The sequence below is a fragment of the Pundamilia nyererei genome, unplaced genomic scaffold (genome assembly GCF_000239375.1).
Source record: "Pundamilia nyererei isolate P.nyererei 1_Seehausen unplaced genomic scaffold, PunNye1.0 scaffold00069, whole genome shotgun sequence".
Classification (NCBI taxonomy): Eukaryota; Metazoa; Chordata; class Actinopteri; order Cichliformes; family Cichlidae; genus Pundamilia; species Pundamilia nyererei.
The window spans coordinates 356,515-384,443 of NW_005187470.1; the positions used below are offsets into that span (position 1 = coordinate 356,515).

Consider the following 27,929-nt stretch of genomic DNA (forward strand, 5'->3'; position numbering starts at 1 on the left):
CACACACACACACACACACACACACACACACACACACACACACACACACACACGACAAAAACAAAAGGTTGAGCCTGGCCTGCAAACAATATAGGTTGAGAGAAGGCGGGAAAAACGTGCAATGTTTCAATCGCAAATGAGATGAGGAGGAACAAGTCAGAACACCTGGATCAGGTTCACGTTGCTGTGCGGGGATAATAAGCTGACCTGCTTGTTGGAGAGATCTGATCCCACCACGTATGTTTAGCCTATCACCCCCACGGGGGTGTCTGAGAGACATGCTGATTATTAGAAATAAGCACGCACAGCTGGAGTTTGCTCCTAACTGGAAGCTGTTTACTGACATTACTTAAAAACAGAAACAATATTTAGGAACTTGCTCCACACCTTAACACTCAAATGCTCACTGAACTGTAAAGATAAGCGCATTAGCATGAACAGCCTAGATTTAAAAAAAATTATGTCTTCAAATGCCTCATTTCATCCAGTCAGCCATCCAAACCTGAGAGACGTTCAATGTAATTTAAATCTAAATCAAAGGAAAACAGCACAAACTGAGAGATTTTCACTTATAATGTAACAAGTTTCACAGTTTATATAAATATATTTATTTGTTGAGATCATCGATCCCCGAAAGAGCTGCAGACCTTTTTTTGACCTGTACTAACAAAAACAATTTTTTTCCCCTCAACTGAGAAAAAACTGACATTAAAGACGGTCAGGTTTCTGGAAGACATCTTCTGAGCAAGGTATTTCATGTCAGCCTGATTCTCTCTCTCTCTCCCTTTCTCCGTCTCCAATTTACTCCCTCTCTTTCCACCAACTAGATGCAGGAGAACAGCACCGGGGCCCTACAAGTTCATCCATTTTTTATTTGGTGGCTAACAACCCTGGCCAGCAGCAGCCTACACTGGGACCCAGTTCTCTCCTGAAAAAAAAAATGGTGCAAGATGGAAGAAAGGGAGGGCAGAAAACGACTGAAGGAGAGAGAAGGAGGAAGAAAAGAGGAGGGAGGGAGAAAGAAGGAGTAAATTTAGAGTGGGAGGCGAGTATGCAAGAGTATGTGAGTGTGGGGAAGATGAAAAAGAGGATCGAGAGAAATGAGGGAGATGGAGAGGGAAATGGGAAAGACACAGAGTGGGTGAGAAGAGGAAGAGAGAGTATATTGCAACTGTGTCTGGAATTTTTAAGAACTTCTTTTGCCGGCAGCAATCTCGGGTAGCTGCTACAGCTTCTCCTCATCCGGTTGTGATGTACAGGTGGCTTTTCTGAGCTCCAAACATACACAGATCATTCCCTTGTGCGAACCCTCACCCTCCTCTGTCTTACCGCTCTCATCTCCATCCTCCCCCTCCTTCTATTTTGTTCTATCGCTGTGTCCTCTTTTTTTTGTCCCCTTGCTCATATTCAGTTCTTATATTGCTTATTTTCCCCTCACCTACTTTTTCTTAACTCAAATTTCCAAGTCCAAGTTGTTTTTCTTTTGCCCCGTGTGTTTGTGAAGTCGCTGGTTTATAGTCAACAGGACGACGCCGACAGCCCACATTTCCAAACTGTGTATGTATACTCCACAAGGCTGCCGTAATCAGAGCCATTTGTTTTCTGACTCATACAACTGTATTTTTATTATTTGATTAATATGGAAAATGGCTCATCTTAATTAGCTGGTTGTCAGAGCAGCATAGTGGCAAATTTGGTTTTTGTATGTGTTCAATCGCTGGAGTGTTTTTGGACCATTTCGTAGCCCACATGCTGCATATTTACCCCAAATAACCAACGAGAGAAATACTTGCTTCTAAAGTAAACCCGACAGCTGGAATCGATTAATAACATATTTTTAGAACTTAGCAGGAAGTCAAACTATTCTACTCACTTTTCTGCGAGCAATCTTTTTCTGCAGAAGTGAAGTCAAATCGAGCTTTCAAAGTGGAGCAAATTTTGCCTCCAGGTTGAGACATTTCCAACTCGCGTGGGTGTGTATTTGCGTTATTACCAGTCTTTGCGTAAACCACTAACGCAATTTCACCGTGCAAAAACGTCACTTTAGGTTCGGTCTGAACATAGCCTTAGAAGCGAAAAGAAAAAGACTGAGATATAAACATCATGGTAGCAATAAATGGCATTTAAAACAATAAAAGAAGAAAACTACTAAACTGTAATTTGAGTTCTCAAATGAAAGTGAAATTTGCCCAGGAAGAACAGAAAAGTAATAAAAATAAATGATTTCTTGTGTAAATGTAATACAAGTGGATCATATGTGATACATGAGTTTTTGAAAGGTTTACATTTCCTGCTGCTTGTAACAAAAAATATACAAATTAAAACTCATAAATGCAAATTTATATCTATCTCCTTTTTTTGGTAATTTGTCAGAAGGTTCAATAAGGTTAATAAGGTTCAATCAACTCCAGTTTCTCAAAATTAGAATTTAATGTCAATAATTTCATGGTTCAGGCTTTAAATAAAGGAATCTTCTCACTGCTTTAGAAGCCTCCACAGACTACGTCCAGTGGCTGAAACCTTTGCAGAGTAACGCGTGTCTGCATTTTAATTATGAAAAAATAAATATTTTATTTATTCAGCAAGTATTTTTGGAGATTGCAGAAGATATGGATGTGATATCCCCACATTTCTCACTATTTCTTCTTTCTGCTAAGATTTCCCAAAACACAAAAATCCCCCTTGTATACATTCCGTGAAGGCCAGGGGCCAGCTGCAGATCCGATTACTGGCCCCTATGAAAAAGGGCATAACATTAGCCATTAGACCTGCAGGCCTCCAAAACTATGGTGTCCATAAATTTTTATTGTTTGTTCAGTATTGAAATGTCATTAAAGCACATAAATCATTTGAGAACAACTGCTCACTTTCATTTTTTCCCCAGCGTAACCTGTTACTTTTGCAGAAAAAAAAAACACTGAAGCTGAGTAATACATCCACGGCCTGACACGTAACACCAACGCTGATGCTGAGAAATCCGACCTACTACCTAACTATTTTCAGAGTTTATAGCAGTAATTCAGAGCTATGATAACTTGCGGAAGAAAAAACAAAACAAAAACCAGTATCTCCTTATCTCTGCATTTTTTTTTTAAACATATCAAAATCAGGGCTCTTATCTTTACAAGAACTTGTCCCGACAGCTTCAAGTCGTGAGGTGCCGTCAACTGCATTTCACTCAAAATACAACCTAAAAGTCTGTTTAGGATTCCCAACCAAAGAAACTATGAGGATATTAGTGTTTATGTCTGAGTCTTTTTTATTAACTGGTGAGGAAGCTCCTCCGCATGTTGTTTGTTTGCCGTTTCAAATCAACTCTCCAAATATTTGCTTCAAGTCCCGTGTGGTTTAGCTTTGCATCCTGTCTCTCTGCTGATTCAGATGATGGTGTGATACTGCCCACTAGCACGCACACAAACAGCATACAAGTACACACACCCACACGGCTTGCTTTTTCTAACACAAATGTAAAAAAACACTAAACAAAAACCCAAGGCTGACCAAGTCGCAATCATGTACTGCCTGCTCGTTTCTATACATGCAGCTTGGATCATTATCTCTATTATTATGTCTCCTTGTCTCAAGTTATAAGCATAAAAATGTGACGAGTGGTCCACATGCTAAAGCAGCTACATATCTTTGCAGTGGCTTATACTAAAGGATACTAGAATAAATTCACATTCTATGAGAAAAGATTAAAGAACTGGGCTGAAATTAGTAAATAAAGTGAAAAGTGAACTTTTAGTTATTTCAACCTATTAAGGACAGCAGCAAGCCTGATTGCAAAGAAAGCAACAAGAACCTGTGACTTCTCTTAGCATCTTAATGTCAGAGGTCACGTTTGCATGCGAGTTTGGGCCGAAAGCAGACTGCCAAAGCCTGGATTTCATTTCAGAGTCACGGATGAACGAGAGAAAGAGCCATTTCTTGAACTTGACCTTTTGACCCTAAGGCCACTCTGGCTCCTTCTCTACCCTGCAGGTATGAAAGAACTGAGCAAGCAGAGGTTCGCAGTGTCAGACTCTACATGCATGCGTGCAAAAACCCTCCGCCAACAGTAATGTTGCACATGCTTGCCCATCAAGGCAGTGTTGAGTAAAACATCTGAAAACTACAGGAGGGCGTCTGGAAAACTGCTGTAAAATAACACACAACAATTAAAGAATATGTGAACCATCAGGTTTGAGTTGTTTGGACATGCAGGTACAGATCACTTTAACCAGAAGGCAGCAGCCAGAAAGAAAAGGAGACAGAGAAAGTAGGGGTTTAATGTCATCCCACAACCCCCTATTTGACACTACAAGGGAGGCTTTAGTCAGTCTAAATAATCCATGCTGCTCCATTAAATTTGCAAACTAGCTTCCCTGGTCTCCATGTCTAAGCTGAGAGAGGCATAGAGGTGGTAGTGACCTGGGAGATGTGAGAAAGGGAAGTCAAGTAATGGATTAAAATAAACTCGTGTAGCAGTCTTTACATGAATGAAGTCACAGACAAAAGTAAAGCGATATCCCGAATGGACAGAACAGACAAAAGTTTATAGAGAGACTCAAACGGAGACAGAAGGAGAAGACGAGAAAGTGCGGACAACCAGAATTTTTAGTGACACTGATTTTCTCATAATTGCGTGCTTCACCACCAACCCATGAAAAATAACTATTTGGAGTGTGCGGGGGAAGCCACTAGTGTGACGGGGATTGTTGCAGTAACAGCATTATTGACTTGTTTCTCTTGCTACATTTGCTTAGTGCTCTGGAGGCCCAATCAATAGACTCTGGGCTCTGAAGCCCTGCTAATCAAGACTTGCAGCCATGCAGGGTCAATCTTCTACAAAAAAAAAAAAAGAAGAAGAAACTGGGAAATTATAGGGGGAAACAGAAAGAGAAGACGAACTTTTAGGGGCGGATGATGACAGCCCAAGTTAATCGACTAAGAATTCTCCTTCAAATTCTTTATTTTTCTGTTTTTTTTCACCGTTGGAGGTAAACTCATGTGGTATCGCTCTCAGTCTCAGAAACAATGTGGGCGTGAGGCACCATGAGAGATGCAGATTGCTGCTTCACCTCTGCTTTTCTGTGAACCGCGGTTCAAAAGTCAAGGGGCATCTGGGTTGCTTTGGGACGTTTGGAAATAAAAGAGGCAATCCATATTTACTGAATCCAGTTGTGAGATCTCATGAGGATACACACTGCTTGACACAGATATAGAGGGAGGGAGGTAATCTGAAGCTTTTTAACATTATATTTCTGAAGGGAATTTAAAGGGAACTCTTTTTTTAGAAAACGGTGTCAAACGAGCTTAGAAACACAATCGCATGCTCAATCTTGGGGACAAAAAATTAGCTGATTTTCCAACACTCTGAGATACATTTTCATTTAGTTTTTGTATTTCTTGTTTGTTTATGGAAAAGTGGAAACAGCAGGCCACTTAATGCTGATGATGAGCTGTGCATCGAGTCAAACAATCTCCATTCGCAGCCTTCTGCACATCACAAGTCCACTATGGAATGCTATGGGAAATTCATGAGGGAACTGTCCATCAAATATTAATCATCAAGTTGAACAAAGTGTCTTTCTTTCTCTTTTTTCCTCTCCACAGGTTTTTTTTTCCCCTCCTGGTATCTATGGTCACTGCCACTCTGAAAGACACCCTACAAGAAATAAGCCCAAAAGAAAAGCAGAGAATGAAAGCAGGGGGGGAGGGAGGGCAAAGAATGGTAAGAAAAAGGCAAGAAGGGTGTATGGGTGTTCAATATTTTCTTTTAAGGGGCCAGCCTCCGGTTAGCTTCAGTGCAGCCAGGGTCTTGATACACAGGTCCCAGGGTGCAAACACAAACTTGTACTCTGTTTGTGTCATTGTTTTTTCCCTCTTTCTCAACACTTCTTTCTCTTGTGTTGTCAGCTGGTGAAGTGAGATTTCTGTATCCAGAGACCCATATGTAAAAGGCAACGTGGTTTTCACTGACACTGAGGCCTTTCAGTTATCTTTGTCTAGTCTTTATGACAAACTAAGAGCAGAAATAACTGTGGGAAGTGAATCAATGGCTGGATGTTAAAGGCAACCACAGTTCTGCACAAAATAAATAGTGTGGAAATAAAAAAAAAGTGTAAAGATTGTAGCATCTCGTACAGATAGAGCATAAGAAATAAACATCAGAAGAAGGCCTTGTATGCAAATATTTAAAGTGTTATAAAGAAAAAAAACCACACACACACACACTATGATGGAAATATTGAATCTGTTCATCAATGGAGTCCTGTTCTCCATCTTTGCCACAAAACTCGCAATGCCCCCCCCCAAAAAAAACCCCTCGAAATACCAACACCCACCAGCACAGCATAACCAGGAAATGCAGGGTCAGCAGCGTTCCCTTTGGCCTTGCTGACCAACAGATATTCTAATAATCACCTTCCTTCTGTACTGTCAGGCCTGCAACCAACGGATCCCTCGCCCTGCCTTCGCCCTCTGTCTCTACTTATACTAGGGGCTTTACGGAGTGGCGCTGCTTCGATACATTAAAACTGCTGCCCCATGATCAAACGAGCAAATACCTCCCGGGTCAGCAAAGGGCTACCCCACGTCAGTTAACAATGCAGCATTTAAACATCAGTCGTATGCAAAGCGGCCGATACACAGGGGAGGAGATGGGCGGCAGGAGAAAGCGGAGAAGCAAAGCCTGGACTGGAGAGATAATGAGCGCACAGGAGAACATCAACAGCTATTTAAGGTAGTGCGTCAGCTCCTACACAGCTTTATGATGAAAATATAAGATGTGAGGCTCCGCTGACATCATAACCACGACGAGCTAATCATGGAGCACAGGCTTAGCGCTAATTTATAATGAAGTTTGGCCTTAAACATTTCTAATATTTACCATCTCAGAAATATTTAGTTTACAAAAAATACTGTTGCATGATCGTGAACTGGATTTGATATCGTTGCCTTTATTAGCTAATATCAGGCGGCTAAGGGGGAAGAATAACAGCAGATGTTTGTTCAGCGTATTTATGGTATGCTCATGCCAGCCTGGCCACAAGGATTTAAGCCCGCACACAAAACATACAAGCACACGTCAATATTTACGCATGAATTCTAAGCACACACTCAGATCCACGTCTGTGGCGGCAGAAAACACTTGCCACGATGAAATGTAAAGGTATACAAAACCACAAATAAACCTGAAAATATGCACTGCTTGTGCATTTTTGAGAAGACTAGGATGCACCCCCTTTTTTAGCTTTAAGAACCCTTTAATCATGAAGCTTAGGAGTGAAGAGGGTGAGGATTTTTTTTTGTCTTATCCCTCTGCCTACTGGTTGGTTAACCGACTGACCTGCTGTCAAAGGAGTCTTTGTGAGTGTGCATTGGCGGAAGGCCAATCAGATCCTCTGGCTTGTCTGTCTCAGAGAGGAAAATGGCGCCCCTGGTATGCCATCAGCAACAGAAATGTGCAGACAGTCTGACTGCCGAGGCAGGCTTGGCTTGCTGTGGCCCTTCCAAAACTATGCCGCAGGAATTACCTGTTTGGCCAACAGCCAGGGGGACTCGGTCTGCAAAGTCTTGTGGTTGTTTATCTATTTATTCACTTACACTTCATGCACATGTGCACTTTAAAAACATTTCAGACTGCTTAACATCCACTTCCACAGATTCTCCTTTGAACTACACAGGTACACAGGATAAAAGCCTGTTCAACTCACAGCAGCAACAATCAGTTTTATGCCAAATGTGTTTCAAATCCAAAGAAAACCTGGATAGAAGATTTACTGAATGACTAGCAGGTGAAATCATACCACTGATCTTTACTGCATCCTAAGAAAAACACTTCATTTAACCTTCCATAAGCCTGACTCACCTGATAACGCTTCCTGTATGTCTGTATTTTGACAACATTGAGAACAACACTGCAACAATATTGAGCCTGTTTTTTTCTGAATATATCCTATAACAAAAAATAAAAGGGGAATAAAAGGGAAATTTATGTAGGCGTTTATCTTTGGTGGAGCTGTACGAACTTATAAATGCAAATGTAAATCAAACACTGTACAACAAGAACACAAGTTCTGACAAAGCCCTGATTTATGTTGAACAGAAAGCACGATTGGTCGCTGCACAATCTGCACTCGTGCTCCACCATGTAAAACCTGCCAAAGACAAACACAACTGCTCAACAAAGTGCCACTTGTGACACATCATCCGAGGAAGCAAATGTTCAGGCTCCTGCTTCAGAAACAAACTTCTGACAGCAGCAGATGATGAAACAGAGCAGATCCCAAATTATTCTCGCACTCCTCAGAATCAGCTAAACCTGCTGCAGCCTGGAGCAAGCCCCTCACCCTCCTGCTGACAGAAAGATAGAAAGAAAGTGAGGAGAGGGGCCAATGAAACGACAGAGAAGGAGGAGGAAAAACAGTGCCGATGCAAGAATGTCGTACTTCTTAATTTTATTATTTAGGAGCGCTCTCTCTCCTAATGTTACTGTAAGTGTAAACATGTACGAACCAAAAGCCCATCCATTTTAAAGTTCATGAGCAGACACTTAAATGTACACACAAACATTTCCCCGAGCACACATGTCAAATGACCCACTCAGCAGATCATACAGCTCCACATGTTTAGACACAGGCAGAAACACCATTCTTGGCAGTGCTCGTGTGTAACTGTGAGCTCGACTGGCGGACTGAGGACGATAGTCGAGACTTGCTCATTTCACACTGAGAGGTGAGCCAGAGAGCAGCAACAGAATCTAGCTATAAAACACGGAGCCGAATGGGGGGGATGACTATAGCCCACGGTATAGTAACTGCCACCTCTGCTAGACTCCATCCATCCAAGGCTTTCTCACAGTTATCTATTATCATAACCTCTGTCTCAGTGGGCAAGTCTGACACATAAACCCCCTTTAGCGTGGCAGCTCTCACTTCGACTGGCCTCGTGCTGACTCACCCCTAAAATATATCAGGTGCGTGCCTCTGACGTCGCGTCGCAGACGCAGCTTAGGTCCAGGCTTGGGGAGCACTTCGTCTAAACGGGGTCTTTTAAAAATTCTCTATCCTGGTTTTGTAGTCATGTGACCGCTACCCTTGTTAACTTGTCTGCTATTTTGGATGTGTGACAGTGCAGGGTCAAGTGATTAAGGCTACGTCCACACGTACCCGTGTTTTCAAAATTACCCGGGTACGTGTGGACGTAGGCTTCAAGCAAACAGTTCAGTGACCTCCAGGTAACCTCCAATCATTTTACCAGCTCTCCAAAGGAGGTTGATGCCAGATTGCTGCTGTTTCCTGTAATTTGCATGGAAGACACTGCAAACACTTACTAAAGAGTGACACAAAAATTTTTGTTTTGAAGGCGAACATTCATCATCTCTGGTTTCCATTGCATGTTTTTAAGTCTTACCACTTGTCAGCTAGTAGTTAATACTGGTTGTATCACATCCAATTGACAAGTCTTGACATGACAAACCTCTAGACCGTTACTGTGTCTCACTTCCTTCTTTCCTTATGCACACTTGACGTGACCTCGGTACAAACTAGACATACAAGCCCTATTTTAGATATACAGGCAGTACTTTAAGTAATGTGGAGCACAGATCCACTCCTGAAAAACACTGTGGTGCATGTGGTGCAATTGCAAGGTTTGTTTTGAGCTGATCTGGAAAAGCCAGATAACTTATACAAGGAAGGGATGCTACACTCAAAAAAATTCAGAATCTATGAGAGTAAGGAAACACATTACCCACTTCCAGAAATTGATTCTGTTCATCTGGATGTGGTGTTTTCAGTGGAACAAGCGTTTCATCACTCATTTGAATGACGTTGTTAGGCAATGGCACTAGTTTCAGTCGTTATGCAACTGTACAGTTTATAAGGCAGTGGAAACCTGCCGTTAGCTGACACTTGGATGAGTGATGAGACATTTCTCCAACTGACAAAAAAACAACAACTGTCCACTTACCTGGAATATTAGGCATACACAAAGACATATTAGCCAATCATGCATGTACATAATTGAGGTTCAGGAGTATTTCAGCTGTGTAGTGGCAGCCAGACCTATTTGCTTTGTCAGTAAACATGTAAATAAATGTACTTTTTACAAAAACTTTACTTTAGTTGCCTGTGTCCATAATATGAATTAGCATGGAGTTTGTATTGAGCTGAAACAGTTTTTCTTGGTGCCACTGACCTTTGACACTGAAGTTATAGCTTTCTCCCTGCTCATTTAGATAGGGGCTTTAAATAACTGCCAAAATGGCTGAAAAGTTAAGAGTTAGAGACTGGCAAAAAAGTTTGCCTTGACACAAACAGTCTTACGTGGTCTGATGGTAAAAAAAACAATTCACAAGTTAGAAGTATAAAACCAAACATTATAAAGAAATTTAACCCTTTTAGCTGTGTGGCATTTTAATGTCTGCGCTCAGAAGGCGGCCTACACCTCATGCAGTGTCACTGCTGACAGACCTACCCATCAGTCTCATCTTCTCCTTCAGAAAGAAAGAAAGAAGAAAGAAAGTGTACTTTATTGGTCCCCGTGGGGAAAATCGCTCTCTGCATTTAACCCATTCACTCAGTGAAGCAGTGGGCAGCCATTGGGCGCCCGGGGAGCAGTGTGTAGGGACGGTACCTTGCTCAGGGGTACCTCAGGGTAGCTGTTCAGGGGAATCGAACCCCCGACCTTCCGATCATGGGGCCACCACTCTACCTACTGAGCTATCCCTGCCGTTAGTTAGGTTAAGTTAGTTAGGTTAAGTTAGTTAACCTAACTGCCGTTAGTCAGTTAGGTTAAGTGCATTAGCTCTAGCAGCCCACGCACAGAGAGGCAGCTTGGTGTACGGGGGGAAAGAGAAGTGTGGGAGCGTATGGGCAGGAAGCAGTGAGGAACGAAGAGGTGGATTTGACAGAAGAGTTAAAGACAGAGAGAGTAAGGGGAAAAAGTTTTTAACTATACCCAGCCATGATAGCACATTGACATTGCCTTTGCAGTTCCACTATGTATGCAAAACTGGCAAATTAGGTAAGAATTAAGATCTTGTATTTTGAAGAAAGCAGCGCTATTCGATAGATCCAGAGGGCCTTCGTTTATCAAGTGTTCCAGCGACTGTGCCATTCTGAAACTGAAGCGGATTTCACGGGTTAGTCTATTCTCGTCCGCTGGCCACTGTGGTGTGTAAAATGAGAGGGAATGCTATGTTTTGGGAAATCTAATTTGAGGGCCGTGTTTGTTTTCCCTGCGTTATTTTGCAACCGGGAGGCTGGCTCCAAAGCAGCACCACTCTCTCTTTTACCCTAGTTTCACAACAATGTCCAGCACCAGCGTCCAACAAAAACCCACATACGCAACTGAGGAAAGGACATTAAGCCGACATGGGTCACTTTACCTCTTCCTCATCAGTGGTCTCTCTCAGCAGTCTCTCACAGAATTAAGCAGGCCGCTAATTAGGAGGTTATTCACCATGCCACAGGAACATATGCACATGTGCGTACGTATAGATGTATTTAAAAAAACATAAATATTAGCGGCCATCTTTTGGCAGCTAATTGCAAAGAGCTCCCCCGTGGGAGGAGAGAGAGAGGTCCTCTGTCGATAATTAATCCTCGTTTAAAAAAGTAAATGACATTCATTAGCGGGGAATCGAGCCAAGTGCCATTATTTACATGGCAATAATCTGGAGCATGCTGGTGGCGCTCTTTTAATGTTACAGAAATAACTCTGGGACAGGGGGACGAGTACAGTTGCTTTCCCTCCTTTTTTTTTTTAATGTGTGTGTGTGTGTGTGTGTCTTCGCACCCAGGAACAATTAGGCCCAGACGAACAGATGGGGACGCCTCTGAGTGAGAAAGCTCTTCTGAACGACTCTTCATCTCCTTCTTATCTCGCTCTCTCATCCGCTTGCACATAGTCACACACGCACACAGCCAAAACAGACAAATACACAAACGCTCAACAGAAATGCACACACATTTGGGCACACAGGAAAAACACACTGAGCTAACTTTTAACATTAACTGCCATAACAGAGACCCTGTTACAAGTGGCAAAACAGAAATGTTGAAAATGTGAGCCACAGAAATCACCAAGACTTGAGGGTCAAAGCACAAAAAGCTGGCTTGTTTACTGATTTTCATGTGCGATTTATAATAATATAAATTCTCAGTGAGACTTTTGGTTACTGTTTTAGGACTTTGGACAATTCATGCTTCGCACACATTCGCAGAAGGAACACAGCAGTCACATTTCTTTGCGATAACACTGCTGAAGCTGGAATAATGATCAAAAAGTTACATAATGGGCCATTTGTTGCACAAGGGGTTTTCTACAATGCCGCTAGTGTCTGCACGATGTACTGTTAGCGATGCACACAAGCATAAAAAGGATGAATGCAGAGACAAAGAGGCAACACTGAACACAAAACCCCAAGATCACCTCTTGTTCTTTTTAAGAATGAGGAAATGCATAGAGAAACAGAGTTAGTCAGCATCTCTATAATACTTACAACCTTATAGCTAGAGATTAGCTTCAAAACACATTATTAATTAAATAATTAACAGTATAATTTTATTAAGGGGACGTGGCAGTGGACAAGGCAATTAATGGGATCTACGGTGCTCTATTTTCAAACCGTCAACAAATATGATCACAGTACCAAGTGGACATGTTTTGACATATTTTTAAATTAAATAATAATAAAACTTTATTGCTTTTGTTCTCTGTCATTTTATAACACATCACTCTCTGATTTAGTCTCTTTCTAGGATCATTATCCCGGCTGACCTGGATCCTGATCGGTTTCCCACTCGTCTGTCTAATATCAGGCAGCAGGTCACAGACATGAAAACTAACACACTTGTGCAACCCGTTACCCTTCTTTGTCTTGCTAAGTACAATGATTAAGGTATCAGTCCTTGGGGAACCAGGTGAAAAACAGAGGAGACAGCCCTGAGAGTATAAATCACCGCTTCATGGTTTCAGCGTGCTCTTAGCCTCCTCTGTGGACACAGGGGACAGCCCCAGCCCCCTGTAGTCATGCTTTAAGGCTGGGTGTGTTCCATCACACAAAGTAGACCCCTTCTTTACCTATAAGATTAAGTAACATTATGTCGTGTTTGCTGACACCGAGGTAGCAGCCCTGAGCCCCACAGGGCCTCCTCCTCCATCATATTTTGTTACATCTCCCTGACAATGGACTCTGTCAACAAAACAAAGACTATTCTCTCGTCATCTTTGCTTCTTCTCACTATTAAAACTAAATCCAAAGCTAAACTAGTGAGATTAATGAAGGAAACTAAACCGCGGAGTTCTTGCTCTTTCAGTAACTGCAGTTTTAATGAATGCCTAATGGCACCCGCTCTGGACTGAGGCCTAGCGTGGCCTTTTCCGAGCCAAGGGAAACTTCCAAGAAATCCGATAGAATCCAGGGTGTGGGTCACGATAACTCGTGCTTCCTGCTAGCCCCACTTCCACGACCTCTCTTCCTTTAGCCACTCTTCACCAACCCTCAATCGATCTGCTTTTCTCCTGAGATCAAAGGTTTGCACCACTGTTGTACATTTAGCCTCGGCCGGGTCCTCCCACATCATGTCTAAATATTAATGATAATAAAGTCTCACACCCATCCCTGTGTCAGGCAATTACAGCCAACATTGATCCTTTGCTTTCTGCTCCAATTAGAACTCACCGCTCGTAATGCGTCCTGGCACATCAAAGGATAACAGCCATTGATCCACTCCTGGATCTTAACGTTTACTGTTAGGAGAGAGGAAGGAGGATGTGGCGTGGCAGAGGGGGGGGGAAGCAATATTCTGACTAGAAAACAAGAGACGAGCAAAGAAATCATTTTATTCAGTAAGTCAGGTAAAGGGAGTGCTGAAACTCAGAGGGTAAGGCAAGGCAGAGGGGGCTCAATATTAACGGATATTCTGACAGGTCAGAAGGCAACCAGCATCCGGAACCCTGGAAAGACTCACAACAGTGTTCACAACAGTGCGGCTACACAAATCACCCAAAGCTCAGATCTTTTTGCTCGAAACTATGAAACGTGTACCTGAAAAAAAGCCGCATTTAATAAGAAAAAGGGTTTTCACAGCTTCTGCGGTGTCTGCCCATCAAACGACAAACACCAAATCACTGCAAAACAATATAAAAGTAAATTTATTATAAGTTCAGCTCAAGGACAATAAATCCTACACAAATGCCCATCAACTGACACTAAGACTTTTAGCATTATGCCAACTTCTAAATATCGATGACTGTGCTGCAGCCAAACTTAATAAAGAAGAAGAAGAAGAAGAAAAAAACAACAACTCTGGGGATTTCTGATCAGGCTTATACAATACAGGTCTCAGTGGGAGGCAAGAAAAGCTTCAGTGAAACATGAGTTATCATGACAACCTCCCACATCTATGTCTCTAGGCCAACTATCCTAGACAACTGACCTTTCTGACATTTTGAAGTTTGAGAAAAGCAAAAATTTTAAATCAGCGTATGCCATATAGAAATATTTACAGCACACCCAGCTCAGAAAGAGAGAGAAAGGGGTAAAATCCGACCTACTGAGTCAATTGAAAGCGACACATCACCATTAAACCGTGGACATTCTGTCCACAAATGAAGCTACACAATCCCACCGTTGACACCATTATTTGACAGGGCTTGTTGTTATGGTCGTTCTGTGCTGGACTAATAGCTCTGATAGTCCTGGCCTCGACCATGACCTCACAGCTGCCTTTGTCACTGAGCTGGAGGAAGGCTTGCCCATCGCTCTGGGCTACAATGATACTCTTCATGGCACAATAATACACTGAAACACTGAGCAACTGGAATGCAACCCAGTGGTTTGTATACCTACAATTAATTGACTGGCTGTGGTTGAGGCTAAAGTTAATATATGTTGAGCAAGAAAGACACTGAGAAATAAACACAATATTCCTGTACAAATTTAATTTAAAATAAAGCTGGCATCAATAATAAATCATGCCCCAATGCTAATACTGGGGGACTCTGAGCTATGATCTTTATATTAGGTGGTCTTGAGGGCAAAACATATTTTCAAAATGACTACAAAATTTTCAATTAAATGTCACAAACCACTGCATGATTTTTCCTCTTTTGCTTTTAGCCTAAAGGAAACAAAATGTCTAAACACGTCACTGCTGAACTAGAGAGGGAAATCTGGAACAGAGCAGACGAACTGGAGAGATTTCAGGCTTGAGGAAAAAAAAAAAGCTGTGAGGGTGCTATTTCAAAAAACAAAAAAATTACACAATCTGATATAATCGCATCATCAATTTTAAAATGTAGGCAATGACTTGTTCAATCTGTCTTACAGTACCTTGCTTATTTTATTGTATTTTTGATGTGCTCCTTATTGTGTTGTTTATGGTATCTTAAATACATATTTTGTCAAATCTTGCTCATAATTAGAACAATTAAATTCATTCATTCATTCATTTATTTGTTCATTTTCAGGCACAACAAATACCTATATTGAACATAAAATACACAAAACAAAAAACAAAAATTGCCTGAAAAAGGAGTGGGACGAAGAAAACTTATTAAATCCCACCCCTACACTCACTCATCAACAAAAAAACCAATAAACTTCCCGCAGCTACGCCCATCATTGCATAGAGACCCATCAACAGCCCCGGGCACATACATATACATATATATCTACACACACAAGTACATATATGTACATACATACGCACACTTTTTTTATTTTTTTTTATTTTGGAATCCATACCAGCAATGGTAAGAGGACAGACATTACAGAGCACACTAAAAACCATCATTGAGTATACTGTGACCAGACCAACTGTTTGTAGAGAAATTTAAATCTATGAATATTTTTGCATTGTTTCAGTTGTAAACTCAGACTGTTCCAGATTTTCACACCACATACAAATGAAAATGAACAACTACTAGCAACTAGAAAATCAATCAAAATCATTCTTAAATGTTTCTACGGCCATAACACCTCAGCGTTCTTTTCCATATTTGTTTGTGTATGACATTTTCCCCTCTTAGCGACCCACTGTCCTCTGGCTGTGGTATCCCTCACTATTATACGCTTTGCTAACATGGTGCTTTGCTTCAGCTCTGTACCTCAGTTGCTACCAAACGATGTAATTAAAGATTGGTGAAATGAAACCAGTGTTTAGAAATGGTTTATGTCAAGTCTGTTCTCAAATGTTATACCACAGGGGAACTTTTAGATGGGATGGGTGTGCATCAACGTCCTGTTAAAGTAGAGTCTTGGCCCAAAGGCTAAAGATAAAAAAAAAATCTAACCAACAGAGCCTTAATATGAGCCAAGTCACAAGACGAAGGCGGTGTACGATAATAATGCAATGGTAACGGTAGGAAAACATTTGTTGTTGGCTGGAAAATCAGGCTCCTCGCATGTGTGTGATACTGAGTGATGCATTCAGGTCAGCTGGGGAGAATGAGGGGATTGGCGGGCTCCACAAACAGGCTGGGAAAGTGACACCAGGATGCTAGGCCAAGACATCAATGTCCTCACAACTTCCCTTTAACAGTGAAGCAATGTTAGCCCTGGCGCCATCGGATACAGGGCGGGGGTTAAAGTTTACATGATGGCTGACAGGATGTACGCATGTAACCCAGCAAACAGAAAATAAACAAAGTGGCTCTAAATTTTGAAATGCGATGGTTTTCATGGCTTTAAGTGACAATGTAGAAAGAAGTGGATATTTGTGAAGAGGTCATGGAAAAAAAAGGTTCCATTTGAGAGGCTTATTTGTCAAATCAACTAAACTCTTTTTGTCATTGTTACTTTTCTTAGCTTTTACTATGTATGTGCAGAGTCTGACACTACAGGACTGTTTGCAAATTCTTCTGCTGAAAGTGGAAAGTTATTCTCTGCTCACTTAAAATTTGAGTGCAAGAGGCGTTCCTCTGAGCATTTCTAACAGCCTTACTGGTCTGGGAGTGATTTCTGGCCCAAAAGGCAAGTTACACCAGTGTCATGAGGACACTTTAGTGCTGTAGTTGGGACCTTTGTGTAGCAGTTAAACATTTGAAATGAACACTATTTATATCTTCATTTATTCAGAAGTTTTTCAAGGAAGGCAAAGGCTTAGTTGTTATTTTGAAAGAATCTATTTTTGGACAGAGGATCTTTAACGAGATGTAGAGCCCCAAAGCATGTTGAAAATATACTTCTGACTACACAGGATCACAAAAGGTCAGCATAAACTGCATATACATTATAATCAATCAAATTAATTATCACAAGATATTCTCTTGATTTTCAGCTAATATTAATCAGATGAACTTCTTGTGCTTCAATCTTTTTAAAGATTTTCTTTTGCAATTATCTTAACAAGCAACAGTCAACAGAATTAGGCTGGCAACTTTAATAACTCTTTGTTTCTCATTATCAGATCCCTGAAAGAAGAGACCCAAAAACAAAGTGAGTAACTGAAGTTTTAGAATGTGGAGCAAATGTGCAAATGTGTGGCTGCACATACTATTGTGTTAAATCACACTGAGGGTTGCAGTAATAATAATCATACCAGAAGCATATCTGCTGCCAAAAAAAAGGAATAGGGGAGGGGGAAAAAATGATATTTTGTGAGCATGGCCATTCACGCTCAGACAGATCGTGATGGGATGATGTTGACCGTGGAGGTGCAAACTAAGATCCCTGTCGCCACAGAGACGTGAAGATTGTGGTGTAAGCGGGGAAGTCTTCTCTACAGCTGGCAGCAGGCCTGGCCTAGCACCAAGGTGCTCAGCCAACAGCTCCTCTCCTCTGTCACATCCCCCCTTCCTCCACCTCTTCCTCTACAGCCGCCTGGATGCCAGTCTGCCTGGCTGGTGTGGTCCAAACAAGACCCAGCCATCGGGCCAAAGGGGTAATGGAACTGCTGCCAGCTGGGCCAGCACTTCACGGCCGAGCACCACTCTCCAAACAAACAGTGCAATGGGCCACAAGCCACGGGCAACATGGAACCTGTCATTACCAGCCGTGCATTGCTGGTTCACTCCCCAAAACCCGAGCCAGGCTTGAACGTGTACTGCACTTGACTTCAGCAAATTTCTCAGCCAGGATTTGTCATGAGAGAATCCCTTTTCAAAATCATGCTATATCATCAGCATATTAAACAATGCATATACAATTACCACCTAAACATCATTTTGATTTTTTGTTTACTTTCTGAAGGAATAAAAATATTATGAAGTCCATGAATGACAAGTTCAAGTTTGTTACATACAAGTGAAAAACTTACAACAGTCCCTGGGATTAACTGCTTACCATCTAATTAACAAAACATCTAGAAAACTTTCTGCAGTCCCAAGGCTAAAATTGGACTGTGTGGGCATTTGTGCCTCAGTTGGATTTTCTCCAGCGATCATGATTTTCTGGCATTTTGGCATTTTTGAGGCATCTATCATGAAAAAATGCAGTTTCAACATCACAAAATAAGAATATGTCAAGCGCTCCTTTCACTGGAATGCACCACAGGGACAAGAGTAATGAACAAAACAACCTGCGTCACAAAGTAACTTTGTCATGTGCTCCACACTGAGACAAATAGTGTTTCAGAGAGTGTGGAACAATAACTCAATGTACTACCGCAACACAAAACCACACAACAGATCTCAGTGACCATGCCCGAGTCAGCGTCAAAACCTACTAATTAAAATATCGGTGAATTTGTCCCTTTCTTTTTTTTTTTCATGCCATCGACAATAAAACAAAACAATATTTTTATATATTCTATATATACACATATATATATTGTGTTAGCTGGGAGACAGAGTGGTGACCTGTTTAAGGTGTACCCTACCTCTCGCCCTATGATGGCTGGGATATGGGCTGAATGTAGTTCTCTGTTAGCAATGTAATGGCAGACTGTAAGGGCCCCATTATATCTGCAGTCCAGTGCCTGGCGAACGGCACCATATGGCAAAGTTAACATCAAATTGATGTCACATCTGCTATTAGAAGGGGCTGTGTCTGCTGGTTCTGTAATTGTAGATTTTTGCAACCTGTTGCGTTGTGCAACTGCAGTCGGTTTAAGTGTATGATCATGTCGGTTTTTACTTCATTTAAAGTAATATATCACTACATATCCTCAGAGATTCACAGATTATATAGGAGATGTTACAATAGTTTGAATAAATGAGACTTCATGGAAAAAGAAAAAACAAACAAAACTGTGGAGTTTTTGTCTGAGTGGCAGTACCCATTGTTGAAGAAAATACTACTGTGGGTACTTAGGATATAACAGCGAGCATAAATAGCTGTGGCTGTGTGATGACGTTACTGGCAGTGTGTAAAGAAACCAATGCTAAGGATATAATAGGCCCCCCAAGGAGCTATGGAAAACTCATCTACCTGCAGAGAGCATCTACTGCCAGATGGGGGCACTGTCCAAAGTATGTGGTGCAACCAGTCTGTGAATTTACTCTTACGTGTGAACTATGCTTCTGCCTCAGATCTACGCCATAACCATAAAAACATTTTAACCCTACCCCGTAAACTTTTACGTAAACCTGACATGCACCTCGTGGAAGACTGCAGTGTAGGGAACCTGCATCTGAATAAGAATATTTTATTAAATTAATTATGTAGGGATAAAAGGAACTTCCAGTTACTATGCAAGTTAGGATGCATATTTCCCGCAGAAGTGCAGATCGAGCTTTACTTTGTTGTTGTTCTTAGAGGTTTGCTGGCTGATAGACCAACATACAAAAATCTTAAGTGAAACATGTTAAAAACAATAAAAACTCTCCACTGCAGCTAGTGTCATGTTTTTTTTGTGTGGTTTTTATTTATTTTTTTAATCTTTGAAGTTTTTTTGTGCTTCCCTTGTTTCCCGGTGAACTCCGGCACAGGAGAAGTATGTCACTCCAATCCTTGTCTTGACCCATTTGTCAACCATGCAGTATTCAAAACAAAAGCAATTAGCTGAGCTACACGCTGTTGGGTTCCTGGAGGACCGCATGGAAGTGCATTTGCCTAAGTTGAAAACCTTTCTCCGTAAGATCTCTTTAGGCAAATACCTAAACAAAACAATAGATTTCAACACAACCACACCCAGTGGATAAGCTGTTAAGAGGGAGGGAGGGATGGATGGATGGATGGGCATGGAAAGCTGCATATTTGTCTTTGACCTTGACCTAAATTACTTTCACAATGATTTTGAGATCTGGCATTATAAGACTGAAATTCAGTCAACAGCATGATGCAAACTATTTGCTTCAATATCAGAGATATTCTTATTTATATATTCTTATTTCCCAAGAGGCAAAGCAGACATCGCTAAATTGGGTCAGAATTGGCCAATAACCATTTTAGGTGATTTACTATTCTCACGTTACAAAAGCTGACAAAACACTGCAGAATTGGGGATAATTTAGTCTTTGTGTTGTTATTTCAGTGCCTCTAATAACCATTAAAGAGACGTGGTGCTAGATGACTTGAACAACAAGGTAAAAATTCATTTTGCACTTTGTTATCTATTCCTTTTGTTTTATTTCTTTTAAATTCTGAGATACCTGTATTGTGTCAGCAAACAAATTGCACAAATTTTCATGAGGCAATAGAGGGAATTCAAAAGAGATTCAGCCTGAACTTTTGTGCAGTGGTAAACCACACCGGGAGACTGGATTTGGCAAATAAGATATTTTCAAAGGTACTTGTCAAAACGGTTGTACACACCACTGAATGCCCTTCACAGCAAGCAAAACCAAACCAAAGTAAGGGATTGGTAGGTGGGGTCTGTCCTTTGGCCTTCCAGCCTTTGGGACTGGAAAGTATAATACAGCATAAAGTCTATTTTTGTATTTTGTATAAAAGCACCGAAGATTAGATGTATTTTGCTTAAAAAAGGGACCAATTTGCTGTTGAAGTATTTTGACAGGAGCTCCTGATTCCTGCGAACGCCTTGTCTTGCAACCTTTTCACTTCCTTGAAAAAAAAAAGTGGCCCTGTTTTTATTGTTTTGCCCATTGTGATAAAGGGGATCTTTTATGCCATCAACAACATGGCAACAATGTACTGCCTTTGTTTCGTTGAGCCATCCTGGGGGGGCGGTTAGGATGAGACACAGACATACAGAGGCACAGTAAATGATTGATGGGTTAGAAGAAAATATTAAACAGAAAGAAAGAGTCCAAATTCAACATTTGTAAATATTTCAAGCTCTTGCACTCCAACAAAGAGAGATCTGAGGGGCAACACAATAACAGAAAAACTCTACTTAACCATCTATCCTGACGCAAACACGACACATGCGGGTGTTACTGCTGGAATTATTGCTGTTGCAAGAACTACTGTTGCCTGGTGCGTGTTGAATGGTTCCTTGAGATTACTTACAAATAAATATGATTAAATCAGAGGATAACAATGTATCCAGCAAACATAAACTTTAAGGGCCAATGGTTCTGCTTTGACAGTTCAAATAATAGTGATTTAATTAGTTAAATAAAAAGGAGCTAAAATCCCTTTTCCTGGCGATTAGACTGCATTTTTAGCCAAAAGAAAGGACTATGCAAAGATGATGAGAGGAAGAGTTAAATGAGAGCTGACTGAGAGTGCAGGAAATGAATGAACAGTGCAAGTGTTTGGACAGGAAACACTTTATCCTGGCAAGTAATGGAGCCCAAGAGTTACTCATGACGGCAAAGGGACTGCATGTCCTGGCACGGATCGAGACGGAATAGTGAACTACACGAGCGAGTGTGTTGCAAAGCTATAGCAAACAGGACAGCCCGTTTACGTCCTTGACACAAAAACTGGCATCTAGTGATGCAGTGGCATTCCACAAAATTCCTGGAAGTCGTTGCATAGGATGCAGAGAAGTATCCACAATAGCTTGCTGGGAGGTAACAGGAGTCAAAGTAGAGACAATGTGATAGCTTCTAATTGCTTCAAAATGTCCTGAAGAAGGCCCCCTATTATCTATTTAAATCGGCTAATAATGGGAGGCTAGGAGGAGGAGATGGAGACGGGGGAGGTGGATGGGGATGGGGGGGGCCTAGGCAGAGGGTGAAAGCTATCCTCTGCGCTGCTGTCGCCTCATTATTTTCCGTCTTGACGGACGCCCGCGCTCAACCCCTGGATGAATGGCCCTGTGCTGAATAAGTTATCGCCAGACACACAAAGGAAAGAGTGCGCTACACAAACAACACAGCACTACTGCAAAGCATGAATCTCTTTTTCCTCTCCTTCTCAGTTTTTTCTCCCTCAAACCCATCACCCTTCCCCCTGCTCCCTCTAGACGAAAGGCAGGGCCTGCCACAGACTGAAATCTCACCTGTAATTTCTACAGAAGCTCTCAGTAGGTGGGGGAAAAACACAAGGGATACAGTAAAATAAAAAGGCAGGAAGGATAAAGGCATCTATGTTTGCTGAAAAGATGTAAACCTGCGTTCCTTCATTTTGTTTCATCTGTCCTTTCTGTTTGTGCAGCTCCTCAATAAAGACAGGGACCTCCTTTGGACAGCATCAGAAGATGTCTAAGAGGATGGGTCTTTTTTGTTCTGTAGACAAGGCCCGCAGCATGATCACTGAAAGTGTTTTGGTTTCATCAGATCTGTATTTTGTTGTCTGGACTGCTGGGGCTTGGCATACTGAATCAAGATTACCTTTTGATTCCCTATAGCTACTAAATGGAAGCCATAAAGGTAAATGACAACAAGAAATGGCCCATTCCCAACGATTATGGAGACTATGTGCTCTACAACAGTCAACTCCTCTCCCTTGCTATCACTCAAAAGTAGAAGTGGAACTTTTGGACAGGAGAGCCTCTTTCCCCTCTGACGGGGAAATCAGAGGGTGCCGTGGCCCGACAGGCGCTCGACGGCAGATCAAACAGGGCGGGTACCCTTGGAGTGACACCTGGAGCCACTTCAAGGGATGAGAGCGCCACTGATCTCCAGTCATCTCGTCAGAACGACAGTCTGTCAGGGTTAAAGAAGGGGGAAAAAAGAAGCTCTATCAGCGAGGATGGTACGAGTGAGGTCGAACGAAGAATCACCTCAATGTCATGGATGCCTGACCCTAGAGCATTTGGAGAAGTGATACTGCAGAAGACATCTTTTTTGTTGGGATGCTGAAGATTAGCACTAGTTTTAGGTAGAGGTTAGAACTAATTGTGCGCACAAAACAATACGATGATACACGATTAGTTCAAGATTGTCGTGCTTTGATTACAAATGCCATCTACCTCAGAATCTATCAGATGGCATGCAGCATTTACCAGATTTTAAGCTAGCTGTCAGCCTCACACTTTGGTATTTTTGCATGATTTGGAAAAAAAGGGAAAAAAAAAGAACAATTTCTTCCCTATCACAAGCAGAATAACTAGAATTCAGCTATGGCCTGACACGCCATAAAACAGAAACCCACTATGGGCTGTATAATAGAAAGAGGGAGATATGTATGGAGAAAAAGAGGGCTTTGGCAGCCAGTTAAGCGAGTCAATCCTCAACAGACAACTGCATCCCTTATAAAACAACAACACGTCTTTGCCCTTGTCAACAACGTCTCCCTCTACAGCCCAGGCATGTGTGTGCCTTCTTCTTTCTGCAAAAAACGTCCCATCAGCACTCTCTAATGGGCAAGGTGTAGGAAGAGAGAAAAAGACAGAGATGAAGCAGAAAGAAGACAGAGAGAGAGAGAGCGAGGTGGCAGTGGTGCTTTTGTGGCTGAGGAGCAGTGAGTAATGAGGCTGAGGCGCACCCTGTCATTGTCCCAGCAGCAGCCTGCAGCCACAGACACACATACAGACACACAAATACACACAGATGAAAAAAAAAAGCATCTAAAAACAAGACTTTGTCTGACATTCAGCATCTACACTGTGAAGTACCTGATGAAACTAAACAAAGTAGTTTAATTTCAAAATGTATTTAAGACCATTTGGTCTTGTTTTGTTAGATGGATTCATAAGAGGTGCTTGTTTAAAACACTCCGTATGGTCTCTCACAAATTCTATTCATCGTTTTCTCCGTCTCTGCTGCTGGGTGACTCTGGATTATTAAGATGTTGCATCACTTCTCCGAAGCATGGGTATAAGGTGAAGGTAAAAAGTCCAAGTTCATGGATGCAGAAAACAACACCACGGGTGCAGAGCTGAATTTAGCTCTGCAAATGTGTATGCAGATGCGCAATGTTTATGTCTACCTTGAGAAACCTGTTTGGCAGTAGTACTACAATGGCTCACATAACCAAGCAAGGCCCTTTTCATTGCAAGGTGATGTTGAAAGAAGCCATTAACACCAAATATCTTCCTGCAGAAAGCTAACATGCTAGCTCTGATCTACTTAACACTGTCAACAGCAGATGCATTTACTTTGATATGTGTAAAGTTCATCTAGGGGATGAGGTAGAGGCACATACCGTTCATTCTTTGCTCATTTGCCAGAATGAAAAGAGACTGGACATTAAAAAGAAAACATGCATTCACACACACTCGGATTGCTTCCCTGGAGGTAGTGGAAAAGGCCAAAGATAGAGGTGACCCACGGGGATGTAGTACTAAAGGGGGAGTGGATGCAGGGGGGTAGTAATGATGCCAAGCTGAACAAATTGCAAAGCAAAGGGAGTGCGTTTTAAATGTAGTACATGAAATTATCGTGGATGCAACACAGAGGGAAGATCAGAGAGGTTGGGATCCACTGGGAGCGATCTGCAACTCTCGGGACAAACATAAAGCTCGGCTACGGTGATGAGTTCAGCTGTAATACAAAGTAAAATAGGACAAACATGTCTTCCAATACTCTGCTGAAAATTCAGTGTGCAGAATTTGAATGCCTAGAAGTTTTCCCTCTGTTTTTCCCCCAAACACAAATAAATATAATAATAATATAAAGAATAATAAATGGAAAAGTGAAGGGAAAACATATGTGACCTGTTTCAGCGACAATTAAAACGTGAAGCTGTTCTTTTGCAACTTAATGACAAGATCTCAACACAACTCACTCACTGAATTAAACTCCATTAATTACACGACCTACATGTACTAACAGGTCGGTCTTCTACGCAGATAGATACAGAAAGAGATCACATATCTGCTAATAATAAACAAAAGCACCAGAGCCTTAAGAGATCTTACAAAATAAAATTAAAAAAAATCCCGCTCTCCAGACGCTTTTCTGAGGGCATGCACTTTAGTCTGTTGACTCCAAATACTGTTGTTTTATTAGGTCGAGCAAACAAGGAAAAAAAAAAACTACTTTCCATCAGAGGCAGAAAACTTTTGATTATCCTAGAGGCAAGGATGAGCTGTAAATACTATTCTCCTGCCAATTAGTCATATGAATAGGTTTACACCAGGTTCAGAAGAACTTCACTATAACAAGACTCTGAGGGTTAGCCGCAATAAGCCGCACTGTATTTTGTACTGAATTTGCCACATGTAGCTAAAATCAGAGAGACGATTGCAGTCACACATTAAGGCATCTCGTGAAGGCACGGCTCAAAAAAAAAAAGGAAGTAAGAGTCTTGTTAAGAGCGTGGCAGTATTAACCTGTGAGCTAGTGCATCATCTACGCCCAGGCTGATAGGCTGATCTCTAAATCAGTGTCCAGAGAGTACGCGAGTCTGAAGGCTGAAGCTCTGTCCATCCTGCCTGCCCGTCGCTACCGCCAGTCCCAGCCATGAATATGGAGCTGTTCTGTGGCTGGGAGCTTGCTTATGTTTTCTGTCTGATATCTAGGCCCCATTCCCATTTCAAAGGGAGGTCCACCCGGGGCCTTGACTTTTTGATCTGCCTGGCGACTGAGTCGACCACCTGCATGTGGGATCAGCTGCCAGCTAGAGCAGACAACCCCTCTGCTTCAAAATATACACACGCACCCCCTTCGCCCTCCCTTCACTGCTTCATTGCCCTTCGCTGTGCCCCCTCCTTCCGTGAAGCTGCCAGGAGCCCCCAGTGGTCCTAACTGGGTCTGGAGCTGCATCCCATTCCCCCCCTGCCATTTCTTCTGACCAGGGCGAGTGAGATGTTTGAGATGCTCAGTATAGCAACAGGACGCATCTTCATGCAGTGATGGGAACATTTTGTATTAATGAAAGGCCACAGTGTCAATGCAGCATGGAAACAACAAAGGCTTTATCAAAAGGTCTGTGGCCTTTGTAATCAGGGACAGAGAGGCGCACTGTGAGCTGTGAACCTCTCAAACCTGTAGGTGCCGAGCCCACATGTATACAACTCATTTAAAGCTTAGAGTAACTAAGCATGAGTAGATGACACAAGACTGCGTTTTCACTTGTGACACTTGTTATAAGCCCGTGACACAACCAATTAACAGCACCTATGTTCCTGCCACCGAGGGTAATTAGTTAGAGTTTCACAGTCAGAAAATGTAACAATTTATTTTCAAACAAAGCCACAGCTATTTGAGATGTGTGTCTTTCTGAATGTTTCCTACAATAAGTGATATTCACACAGTCTTTAAGTTAATTGGCTTTCTTGAACCATGACAGCTAGCTTAATGAGTGTCTAATTGTTTCTCAGCTGGGGTGATAGCACACCAGACCAGAAAGACACTTCAAGAAGAGGTGCGACTCTAAAAAGGACACCCTTCATCTCGTAGATCACAATAAATCCCTCCGTTGTTGCACCTACACACTCGGCTCTATCGGGGCCAAAGTTTTTTCGATGCTTATAATCAACTTAAAACTGCTGCTGTGTTTATATATCTGGAAAAAAAATGTATTCGTGCATCCAATTAATCAAACATCTGCATTCAAACAGAAGAAAACAAAAAATATATATATTTAACTAAACAAACAAAAGCTGGAATATTCATCAACCTGCATGAGTATTTGTGTCCACCTCTGGTTTGTGTCACAAGTGATCCGGGTTCCTAACATGCACCAGAAACGGTTTCACTACACTCATCTGTGTAAGCCTTTACACGCCACACTTCTTCTTCTGCTGCCTCAAACAAGTGGAGTATGACAAAGCAACCGGCATCGAAAACAAATACACTATTAATCAAAAAGCAAGAAAGGGGGTGGGTGAGGGTGGAGGTAATGAAATGAGTGAGGAAATTAGGAACAATTTCCAGAAAGGAGGGCATTTAACTAACCTTAACTGAATTTTTGGTCTGATTATAAATATATTATAAGCTTTTAAACTGAAATGAAAAAAAAAACAAAAACAAATTATTTTATCAAATAGTGACAAAAAATAAAATAAAACGGTGTACGTTGTGGTGCTCCCGTCAAGCATAAAGGCAGGCAGTAGTCGAATAGGTTTGCAGCCGGGCCCCACTTTGGAAAGCCCTCATAAATCCTGATTTGAGACGGGCACTAACCAGAGGAGCTAAGGCATCAAGAGAGGAGGGAGGGGGGGCTGAAGAGTAAGTGGGTGGCAGCATGCCTCTTAAAATGCTACGTCTGATTAAGTCTTCCCATTAGGTGACAGCTGAACTTTAACATTAATATGATAATATTGAAATAAGTGCATGTTATTTACTTCAGCACCAGCAGGGGTGGAGGGAAGAAGAGGAGGAGGAGGGAATGATGAATGATTTCTGGACAGCTCTGGGTGACATGCCAGGCGAAGTGACCCCCCCCCACCCGGCCCTCCTCTTGCCATAATCAGGCTTGACAAAATGGAGACATATGCAGAAATATTGGTTACAGTCGGCGTCACAGCCCTTCTCAGGCCTTTCCTCTCCAGTATCTGCCGCCCGCCCTGCGAGCCACCCTCCAAATTGTCTATGGGCACTGAAGCATCTATTTCAATTGGCACTTCCTTCCTGCCCCCAGGATTTTACATTTAGTCTGTGTCATTTACATATTACTCTTAATCAAAATCCACAGCGGGTGACAAGGAAGGGAAAAAAAAAAAACAACAAGAGAGAGCAAGAAACAAAACCGTGGCGTCACGGTTCAGGGGTAAGCACACAGACACTTTATGAAATGGAGATGTGACAAGACATTA

At 41.8% G+C, this 27,929-nt stretch overlaps 1 protein-coding gene across 3 annotated transcripts in view; it reads right to left on the minus strand.

The window, feature by feature from the left end:
• Positions 1-27,929, minus strand: part of vti1a (vesicle transport through interaction with t-SNAREs 1A) — a 111,145-nt gene that overhangs the window by 5,027 nt on the left and 78,189 nt on the right. The window lies entirely within an intron of this gene.